Below are 9,544 nucleotides of genomic sequence, written 5' to 3'. Positions count from 1 at the left end.
CAAAATCACTGCAGATGGTGATTGCAGCCATGAAATTAAAAACGCTTACTCCTTGGAAGGAAAGTTACGACCAACCTAGATAGCACATTCAAAAGCAGAGACATTACTTTGCCAACAAAGGTCCATCAAGTCAAGGCTATGGTTTTTCCTGTGGTCATGTATGGATGTGAGAGTTGGACTATAAAGAAAGCTGAGCACTGAAGAATTAATGCTTTTGAACTGTGGTGTTGGAGAAGACTCTTGAGAGTCCTTTGGACTGCAAGGAGATCCAACCAGTCCATCCTGAAGGAAATCAGTCTTGAATATTCATTGGAAGGACTGATGTTGAAGCTGAAACTCCAATCCTTTGGCCACCTGATGCGAAGAGCTGACTCATTTGAAAAGACCCTGATGCTGGGAAAGGTTGAAGGCAGGAGGAGAAGGGGACGACGGAGGATGAGATGGTTGGATGGCATCACCGACACAATGGACATGGGTTTGGGTGGACTCCGGGAGTTGGTGATGGACAGGGAGGCCTAGCATGTTGTGGTTCATGGGGTTGCAAAGAGTCAGACACGACTGAGCGACTGAACTGAACAGTATTATTAACTAAAGTATTGATTTTGTTCAAATTTCATAAAATGTTACGCTAGTGTCCATTATTTGTTTTCATATCTTATTCAAGAGTCCACATTGTATTGTATTGAGCAGCTTCAGCTCCATACAACAAACTGGTAAATTCTCCCTTCATTTTTATTCTTTGCACATATTTTCTAATTTTCCTTGTTATGACTTAGATACACCCATCATTTAAAAATGGACATTTAATTTCCAAATACATGAGATTTTAAAAGTATCTTTGATATTAATTTCTCCTTTAAATGCTCTCTTCTCTGCAATCACCCTCTACATTTTTTCAGTCTTCTAACTTTAGTGAGGCTTTCAAAGGCTAAGTCCAAGATCTCTCTTGGTAAATGTCACATTGCACTTGAAAATTATTTTCAAATGTCTTTTGATATTGATTTCTAACATAATTCCACAGTGATAAGAGAACAGAATCTATATGATTTCAATACCTTTTGACCATGAAATTTTTGTACCTTGTTTTATGTCCCTAGATATGTTCCAGGGTCTCCTAGTTTATAGAACTTGAATAAAATTTGTATCCTATCATTGCATGAAAATTGTATAAATCTTAATTATGTTGAATTGGTTCATAGTACTTTTCAGGTCTACTATATCCTTCAACTTCTCTGTATATTCATTCTATTAATTTTTGAGAGTTTGATATTGAAGCTCCAACCAAAAATCTTATCTACTTAAAAAATAACTAATATATAATAGAACTATATGTAACCTTGTTATGTATTTTCCAAGTCTCCTGTAAATTGTTATCATATTTTCATAATTTAAAAAATAAAAAAGAAATAGATCTAAAAAAATAAAAGCTTCTCTGGCCTTCTTCATAATAGCTTTGAACTGGAAACAACTCCAATGCCCATCAATAAGGGAATGGATAATCAAATTGTAGTAAAATCAAGTGATAAAATACTACTCAGCAGTAAGAAAGACTAACCCACTGACACATGCAACATCATGGAAATATCTCAAAAGCATATTAATTGAAGTAAACCAACACTAAAGAATATGTTTAGGAGAAAGAGGGGGCTTTGGATGTCGGAATCCCACAGCTAGGTGGACGGAGGGGTCAGCAGCTGGGCTGTGACAACTGGCGAGGGGCTCAAGGTGTGCATTTGTGAGGGGAGAGAGGGAGAGAGAAGGGTGCCTCAGAGGTGACATTCTCTCAGCCTGCAAGTCTTCTTCCAGGGGTGCTACAAACGCTCCCAGTTTCCCAGCTGCTAAAGGAAGAGGAGGAAGGCCTACAAGTTTGAAATTTCCTTGACCACATCCCTGAAACTGCCTGATAAAGCAGCGTCTACTGGAGATACCCCTCGTCCAAGGTAAGGAGCAGCGGCTGCGCTTCGCTGGAGCAGCTGTGAAGAGATACCCCACGCCCAAAGTAAGAGAAACCCAAGTAAGATGGTAGGTGTTGCAAGAGGGCATCAGAGGGCAGACACACCTGAAACCATACTCACAGAAAACGAGTCAATCTAATCACACTAGGACCACAGATCAGTTGCTCAGTCATGTCCGACTCTTTGCGACCCCATGAATCACAGCACGCCAGGCCTCCCTGTCCATCACCAGCTCCCGGAGTTCACTCAGACTCACGTCCATCGAGTCAGTGATGCCATCCAGCCATCTCATCCTCTGTCGTCCCCTTCTCCTCTTGCCCCCAATCCTTCCCAGCATCAGAGTCTTTTCCAATGAGTCAACTCTTCGCATGAGGTGGCCAAAGTACTGGAGTTTCAGCTTTAGCATCATTCCTTCCAAAGAACACCCAGGACTGATCTCCCTCAGAATGGACTGGTTGGATCTCCTTGCAGTCCAAGGGACTCTCAAGAGTCTTCTCCAGCACCACAGTTCAAAAGCATCAATTCTTCCACACTCAGCCTTCTTCATAGTTCAACTCTCACATCCATACATGACCACAGGAAAAACCATAGCCTTGACTAGACGGACCTTTGTTGGCAAAGTAATGTCTCTGCTTTTGAATATGCTATCTAGGTTGGTCATAACTTTCCTTCCAAAGAGAAGCGTCTTTTAATGTCATGGCTGCAGTCACCATCTGCAGTGATTTTGGAGCCTAAAAAAATAAAGTCTGACACTGTTTCCCCTGTTTCCCCATCTATTTCCCAGGAAGAGATGAGACCGGATGCCATGATCTTATTAGTTTTCTGAATGTTGAGCTTTAAGCCAACTTTTTCACTCTCCACTTTCACGTTCATCAAGAGGCTTTTGAGTTCCTCTTCACTTTCTGCCATAAGGGTGGTGTCATCTGCATAACCGAGGTTATTGATATTTCTCCTGGCAATCTTGATTCCAGCTTGTGTTTCTTCCAGTCCAGCATTTCTCATGATGTACTCTGCATATAAGTTAAATAAACAGGGTGATAATATACAGCCTTGACGTACTCCTTTTCCTATTTGGAACCAGTCTGTTGTTCCATGTCCAGTTCTAACTGTTGCTTCCTGACCTGCATACAGATTTCTCAAGAGGCAGATCAGGTGGTCTGGTATTCTCATCTCTTTCAGAATTTTCCAGTTTATTGTGATCCACACAGTCAAAGGCTTTGGCATAGTCAATAAAGCAGAAATAGATGTTTTTCTGGAACTCTCTTGCTTTTTCCATGATCCAGCAGATGTTGGCAATTTGATCTCTGGTTCCTCTTCCTTTTCTAAAACCAGCTTGAACATCAGGAAGTTCACAGTTCACGTATTGCTGAAGCCTGGCTTGGAGAATTTTGAGCATTACTTTACTAGCGTGTGAGATGAGTGCAATTGTGTGGTAGTTTGAGCATTCTTTGGCATTGCCTTTCTTTGGGATTGGAATGAAAATTGACCTTTGCCAGTCCTGTGGCCACTGCTGAAGCACAGCCGTGTCTAACTCAGTGAAACTAAGCCATGCCCATGGGGCAAACCAAGACAGGCGGGTCTTGGTGGAGAGGTCTGACAGAATGTGGTCCACTGGAGAAGGGAATGGCAAACCACTTCGGTATTCTTGCCTTGAGAACCCCATGAACCGTATGAAAGGGCAAAATGATAGGATACTGAAAGAGGAACTCCCCAGGTCAGTAGGGGCCCAATATGCTACTGGAGATCAGTGGAGAAATAACTCCAGAAAGAATGAAGGGATGGAGCCAAAGCAAAAACAGTACCCAGCTGTGGATGTGACTGGTGATAGAAGCAAGGTCTGATGCTGTAAAGAGCAATATTGCATAGGAACCTGGAATGTCAATTCCATGAATCAAGGCAAATTGGAAGTGGTCAAACAAGAGACGGCAAGAGTGAATGTAGACATTCTAGGAATCAGCGAACTAAAATGGACTGGAATGGGTGAATTTAACTCAGATGACCATTATATCTACTACTACGGGCAGGAATCCCTCAGAAGAAATGGAGTAGCCATCATGGTCAACAAAAGAGTCCGAAATGCAGTACTTGGATGCAATCTCAAAAACGATAGAATGATCTGTTCATTTCCAAGGCAAACCATTCAATATCACAGTAATCCAAGTCTATGCCCCAACCAGTAACGCTGAAGAAGCTGAAGTTGAATGGTTCTATGAAGACCTACAAGACCTTTTAGAATTAACACCCCAAAAAGATGTCCTTTTCATTATAGGGGACTGGAATGCAAAAGTAGGAAGTCAAGAAACACCTGGAGTAACAGGCAAATTTGGCCTTGGAATACGGAATGAAGCAGGGCAAAGACTAATAGAGTTTTGCCAAGAAAATGCACTGGTCATAGCAAACACCCTCTTCCAACAACACAAGAGAACACTCTACACAGGGACATCACCCGATGGTCAACACTGAAATCAGATTGATTATATTCTTTGCAGCCAAAGATGGAGAAGCTCAATACAGTCAACAAAAACAAGACCAGGAGCTGACTGTGGCTCAGATCATGAACTCCTTATTGCCAAATTCAGACTTAAATTGAAGAAAGTAGGGAAAATCACTAGACCATTCAAGTATGACCTAAATCAAATCCCTTATGATTATACAGTGGAAGTGAGAAATAGATTTAAGGGCCTAGATCTGATAGATAGAGTGCCTGATGAACTATGGACGGAGGTTCGTGACATTGTACACGAGACAGGGATCAAGACCATCCCCATGGAAAAGAAATGCAAAAAAGCAAAATGGCTGTCTGGGGAGGCCTTACAAATAGCTGTGAAAAGAAGAGAAGCAAAAAGCAAAGGAGAAAAGGAAAGATATAAGCATCTGAATGTAGAGTTCCAAAGAACAGCAAGAAGAGATAAGAAAGCCTTCCTCAGCGATCAATGCAAAGAAATCGAGGAAAACAACAGAATGGAAAAGACTAGAGATCTCTTTAAGAAAATTAGAGATACCAAGGGAACATTTCATACAAAGATGGGCTCAATAAAGGACAGAAATGGTATGGACCTAACAGAAGCAGAAGATATTAAGAAGAGGTGGCAAGAATACACAGAAGAACTGTACAAAAAAGATCTTCATGACCCAGATAATCACAATGGTGTGATCACTCAGCTAGAGCCAGACATCCTGGAATGTGAAGTCAAGTGGGCCTTAGAAAGCATCACTACGAACAAAGCTAGTGGAGGTGATAGAATTCCAGTGGAGCTATTTCAAATCCTGAAAGATGATGCTGTGAAAGTGCTGCACTCAATATGCCAGCAAATTTGGAAAACTCAGCAGTGGCCACAGGACTGGAAAAGGTCAGTTTTCATTCCAATCCCAAAGAAAGGCAATGCCAAAGAATGCTCAAACTACCACACAATTGCACTCATCTCACATGCTAGTAAAGTAATGCTCAAAATTCTCCAAGCCAGGCTTCAGCAATACGTGAACCGTGAACTTCCTGATGTTCAAGCTGGTTTTAGAAAAGGAAGAGGAACCAGAGATCAAATTGCCAACATCCGCTGGATCATGGAAAAAGCAAGAGAGTTCCAGAAAAACATCTATTTCTGCTTTATTGACTATGCCAAAGCCTTTGACTGTGTGGATCACAATAAACTGTGGACAATTCTTCAAGAGATGGGAATACCAGACCACCTGATCTGCCTCTTGAGAAATCTGTATGCAGGTCAGGAAGCAACAGTTAGAACTGGACATGGAACAACAGACTGGTTACAAATAGGAAAAGGAGTACGTCAAGGCTGTATATTATCACCCTGTTTATTTAACTTATATGCAGAGTACATCATGAGAAATGCTGGACTGGAAGAAACATAAGCTGGAATCAAGTTTTCCAGGAGGAATATCAATAACCTCAGATATGCAGATGACACCACCCTTATGGCAGAAAGTGAAGAGGAACTAAAAAGCCTCTTGATGAACGTGAAAGTGGAGAGTGAAAAAGTTGGCTTAAAGCTCAGCATTCAGAAAATGAAGATCATGGCATCCGGTCCCATCACTTCCTGGGAAATAGATGGGGAAACAGGGGAAACAGTGTCAGACTTTATTTTTTTAGGCTCCAAAATCACTGCAGATGGTGACTGCAGCCATGACATTAAAAGACGCTTACTCCTTGGAAGGAAAGTTATAACCAACCTAGATAGCATATTCAAAAGCAGAGACATTACTTTGCCAACAAAGGTCCGTCTAGTCAAGGCTATGGTTTTTCCTGTGGTCATGTATGGATGTGAGAGTTGGACTATGAAGAAGGCTGAGTGTGGAAGAATTGATGCTTTTGAACTGTGGTGCTGGAGAAGACTCTTGAGAGTTCTTTGGACAGCAAGGAGATCCAACCAGTCCATTCTGAAGGAGATCAGCCCTGGGATTTCTTTGGAGGGAATGATGCTGAAGCTGAAACTCCAGTACTTTGGCCACCTCATGCGAAGAGTTGACTCATTGGAAAAGACTCGGATGCTGGGAAGGATTGGGGGCAGGAGGAGAAGGGGACGACAGAGGATGAGATGGCTGGATGGCATCACTGACTCGATGGATGTGAGTCTGAGTGAACTCCGGGAGTTGGTGATGGACAGGGAGGCCTGGCATGCTGTGATTCATGGGGTCGCGAAGAGTCGGACATGACTGAGCGACTGAACTGAACTGAAAGAATATTTAAAGTATGATCAGAAGACAAAAGGATAAAGTACGATCCCTTCTTGGTGAAGCCTGAGAATAGACAAAACCAACCTGTAATGATAAAAATCAGAAAATGATTTCTGGGGATGAGGGGAATTGACTAGAATGGAGCACAGCTGGGACTTCCCTGATGGTCCAGTGTTTAAGAATCCACCTGGCAATACAGGGGACACAGGTTCAGTCCCTGGTCTCCTGGTCCAGGAACTAAAATCCCACATGCCCAGGGGCAAACCCGTGTACCAAAACTACTGAGTCCCCAACCCTAACTAATGACTGAAGTCCATGTGCCCTAGAGCCCATGTTCTGCAACAAGAGAAACCACCACATTGAGAAGCCCAAGCACCTCAACTAGAGACAGCTCCTGCTCACAACTAGAGAAAGCCCAAGTGCAGCAACGAAGATCCAGTGTAGCCCCTCCCGCAAAAAAAGGACCACAGTTTGAAGAAACTTTCTTTGATGACAATGAAAATGTTGTGTTTCTCAGTTTGGGTGGTGGTTATGTGGGTGTATGGGCTTCCCTGGTGGCTGGTGGCTCAGATGAAAAAGAATCTACCTGCAATGCAGGAGACACCGATTCAATCCCTGGGTTGGGAAGATTCCCTGGAGAAGGAAATGGCAACCCACTCATTATTCTTGCCTGGAAAATTCCATGAACAGAGGAGCCTGGCGGGTTACAGTCCACTGGGTCACAAAGAGTTGGACATGACTGAGCAACTAACACAGTATGTGGGTATATACAAATGTCAAAATTCAATGAAATGAACATGTAATATCTGTATATTGTATGTTAATCATAACACAATAAAAATTAATACAGATGAAATCTGCTTAGTCATAAAAAATGCTGGTATGAACTTCCTAATACTTGGTTTTTGGAACACATATTATGCACACCTGTTGAGTATATAGTTAGTAGAATTACTGGGTCATAGAATATGCATGAATCATGGCTCTGCAATTTAATAGCTGCATGATGGTGGGCAAGCATCCAGACCTCTAGAGAACACCAGTTTCTTCATCTGTTACCAAGGAGCTAATCTCACCTTGATGGGTTCAAACCATGAAAAACTGTTTTTGACAATTAGCAAAAAAGACATAATGCTGAGAAATCTCATTTTCTAAAAGCAGTGCTTTTTCAGAAAATCTGCTATTTGAAATATCAGTAAGACCAGAACATTCCACACTTGCCTGGAGCATCTGAGTGACTTTGACACAGAGAAGCAGCCTCAATTTCCAACCCAGGTGCAGAGCTTCAGATAAGGGGTTTCTAGATACAGCATTCCACATTTATCTTCACTTTGTTAGTTTCCAAGGAAACAGGATTCTGAGCCCTCCTGTTAGCTCAGGCCCAATGATAATCCCTTTACACATAGCCTGGTATGCTTTGAGGCTATCAAAAACACTGCTTCTTTTAAATTTTACCTACAGTCCATCCTTAAAAATTCTAGAATAATTCTCTCTCTCCCTGTGCTTGGTAAGACACCCCATAACTGTTCCTTTTGCAGCATTAAGTTAATAAATCTGTCAGACCATAGGTGGTCTCTATCAGATGGGTTTCATCTTAGGAATTACCAATAACTTTGTAAAATGTGTTCACATTGCCTGGATGGGCATTTAAGAAATGATACTTATTATTTATTATTCATGTATAAATTCAATATATACTCATTTGACATTTAGTATTTGCAAGGCACAGATGTATTGCTACAAGTGACAGCATAAGATAGCCATGGCACAGATGGAAAACCACTTTTTATTTTAGTTGGAGAAAAACCAACAATAACAACCACCACTTCAAACCAGGATGAAAACCTTTACTGAACTTCACTTCGTTGAACAGAGTCAAATGTAAATAAAAACATTCCCAAGGCTACTTTCTAAGTAAAAAGTACAATGTACATTATTTACTATGGTGGTGGTGCTGCTGCTGCTGCTAAGTTGCTTCAGTCGTGTCCGACTCTGTGCGACTCCAGAGACGGCAGCCCACCAGGCTCCTCTGTCTCTGGGATTCTCCAGGCAAGAACACTGGAGTGGGTTGCCACTTCCTTCTTCAATGCATGAAAGTGAAAAGTGAAAGTGAAGTTGCTCAGTTGTGTTGAACTCTCGCGACCCCATGGACTGTAGCATACCAGGCTCCTCCGTCCATGCGATTTCCCAGGCAAGAGTACTGGAGTGGATTGCCATTTCCTTCTCCAACTATGGTGGTGCTTTAGTTGCTAAGTCATGTACAACTCTTGGCATGGGCTGTAGCCAGCCAGGCTCCTCTGTCTATGGAATTTCCCAGACAAGAATACTGATTTACTCTACTATGTATGCTGTGTGCTAAGTCGCTTCAGTCATGTCCAACTTCTTGTGACCCTATGGACTGTAGCTTGCCAGGTTCTTCTGTCCATGGGATTCTCCAGGCAAGAATACTGGAGTGGGTTGCCATGCCATCCTCCAGGGGATCTTCCCCACCCAGGGATCGAACCGGCATCTCTTAGGTCTCCTGCATTGGCAGGGGGATTCTTTACCACTAGTGCCACCTGGGAAGTCCATACAATACTACCATTGTTGTTTAGGTGCTAAGTTGTGTCCAACTCTGTGATCCCATGGACTGCAGCACACTAGGCTTCCTTGTCCTTCACTATCTCCCGGGGTTTGCTCAAACTCATGTTCATTGAGTAGGTGATGCCATCCAACCATCTCATCCTCTGTCACCCCCTTCTCCTCCTGTCCTCAATCTTTCCCAGCATCAGGGTCTTTTCCAATGAGTTGGCTCTCATGTCAGGTGGCCAAAGTATTGGAGCCTCAGCTTCAGCATCAGTCCTTCCAATGAATATTCAGGGTTGATTTCCTTTAGGAGTTACTGGTTTGATCTCCTTGCG

The sequence above is a fragment of the Bubalus kerabau genome, chromosome 3 (assembly GCF_029407905.1).
Source record: "Bubalus kerabau isolate K-KA32 ecotype Philippines breed swamp buffalo chromosome 3, PCC_UOA_SB_1v2, whole genome shotgun sequence".
Lineage (NCBI taxonomy): Eukaryota > Metazoa > Chordata > Mammalia > Artiodactyla > Bovidae > Bubalus > Bubalus kerabau.
The sequence above is the reverse complement of the archived record's forward strand: the minus strand, read 5'-3'. Positions refer to the sequence as shown.